This window comes from Molossus molossus, unplaced genomic scaffold, assembly GCF_014108415.1.
Source record: "Molossus molossus isolate mMolMol1 unplaced genomic scaffold, mMolMol1.p scaffold_m16_p_2, whole genome shotgun sequence".
Classification (NCBI taxonomy): Eukaryota; Metazoa; Chordata; class Mammalia; order Chiroptera; family Molossidae; genus Molossus; species Molossus molossus.
The window spans coordinates 61,830,547-61,832,816 of NW_023425355.1; the positions used below are offsets into that span (position 1 = coordinate 61,830,547).

At 39.6% G+C, this 2,270-nt stretch overlaps 1 pseudogene; it reads left to right on the forward strand.

Annotated features, from left to right (window-relative positions):
* Nucleotides 1-1,338: 1,338 nt before the first annotated feature.
* On the forward strand, nt 1,339-1,841 carry LOC118636654 (annotated as a pseudogene).
* Nucleotides 1,842-2,270: the final 429 nt, after the last annotated feature.

Genomic DNA, 2,270 nt, shown 5'->3' on the forward strand with positions numbered 1-2,270 from the left:
TTCCCAAACCTCTACACCAAGGACTCAGTCAGCTGATTATTCTCAAGGGCTTGAATTCTGCAGGGTAAGAGGGGATCTGGAGAGTTAGACTACTGCATTCCACCAGGCTGATTCCCTATAGAGGGGAGTGTTTTACTCAAGAAAGATGGCATCTGTGGGCAATGTGGGAGAGGGACTTAGCACAGGGACCCTGATAATTATTTCTTCAGCTCTATCCCTGAATCTACCAAACCCCATCTCTCCTTACATGACTCTCGCCGGCTCCACCCTCCCTCTATGAGAGCCCAGAGTGAGTGGGTGCAAATGAGATTTTGTGTGCTGGTCCTTTAGGGGTGCCCTTGGGCCTCTAGCAGTTTGTCATCTCTCCCTGTCAGACAGAATCCCTGATGGTTTTTACAGATATATATTATATGGGTGCCACTTCCTGGCTCTGGTTTTCTGAACTGGGGAGCCCAACATGAGGCTGACACCTGATGATCCTCAAGGGAAACCTTTGAAGCTGGAAAATACCCCTCCTGATTCTTAGCTGCGACATGTGGGTATGAGGCCAGCTCTTTTCAAGCCTTCCTCCTTCCTATGGGTCTTGATGTGGCTTCTTCCTCAAATCCTTGGTTATAAGGTCTGTTCAGCTAGTCTTTAGTTGGTTATATAGGTTGATTGTTCTATATTTAACTTGTAATGCCAGATTGGTCCTGGGATGAGGTGAGTGTCCCTTCCACCTACACCACCATCATTTTGGTTCTTCTATACTTCCTATTTCTTTTTCTTCTCTTATTGCATTGACCAAAACTTTCAGATCAAAGTTAATTCTTACTATTTTTCTGACTTTAAGGAAAATCCTTCTAGTGTTTCACCTTTTAGCATGATATTGGGTCATGTATATATTTTAAATATATATATATATGTTAAAATTATACATATATGAAATATATACATGTTATTTTAAGAACTATTCAACTATTCAAATTTTATTGAGTTATTTTTTATTGGGAATAATATTGAATGTCATATATTTTTTTCCAGCATTTCTCATGATTATATGATTATTTCTCTTCTTCCTATGAATATTGTAGAAAAATATGCAAGGAAAGGATTAATAACAGTTTTGGATTATTTTATGAAGAATGTTACAGTTGAGCTGAGATCTAAAGGATAAATAATATTTCTGACTTCAAGATGGCTGACTAAATACACATGGTACTTCCCCTACCTCCTACTTCAATTCCCTCCACACCTCCACCCAATTTTCTATACCAAAGCTAAGAAATGTGCATATTTTCTGGGCTCAAAATCAAGAAGAAACATTGTTGCCATCCTGGGCCGGCCACCTGTGCTACCATGAACACAGCTGAAGGGGAATTTCTGGCCAAGAAGGAGTGAGTGACCATTATCCTGAACTTCCATCTGGACAAGATATCCTTCATTGGGGGAATCTGGGGCCCTTTAACACTGGCTTACCAGTGCAAGTACCTGTGACTGGCAATTAACCTGAAACAAAAACAGAAGTATTGGTTGCTTCTTTCAGAGTGGATGGATGTGGAAAAGTTGGAGAAAATTAAGGATCATGAATGAATGGAAGAAACATGTATCCCCATGCCTAGACCTTACTACATGGAACTGACCATATTCCTGTTCAATCATGCATTCTGATCAAGAATGTGTGGGACACTGGAATAGCCAAACTCCAGGTGTCTGCTGACAGCTTTGTGAGGCAGGTGCCAAGCTGGATAACTTGACCTTGATAGAGATCAACACCAGCAGGGCTTTCCTCACACAAGCACACAATCACATGTACAAACTCTGCACAAACTTCTGAAAGTGCCCTGTCACAGGACTTCTAGAGAATGACCTTTTTAGTTTGTAAAAGTATTGTACCTGTTGGCAGGAGGCTTGTCGGGTGGTGTGTGAATGCTCAGGATATGATATAGATACTCATATTATGGATTTATAGAACTATTTTTTACTGTAAAAATGTGTAATGAAGAAAGAAATGAATTCATAATATTGTTGGAAAGCAACAGGTTGAACTTTGTCCTTCAGATATTCTTTAATTCAACATCTGTCTCTAGAAGACAACTATTCTTTTATGGGGAAAAGAAAAACCTTTGGCAAACAAGCTATTCTCCCAAGCAGTCTTAGGTCTCCTACACAAAACTGTTCATATGTGGCTGAGTGTTCAGTAACACTATGTATTGCTTTGAAAAGATAGACATCTGGCTCTATGGCATTCTTTTCTTTCTTTTTCCATATATATGTCTTGGACTAATATT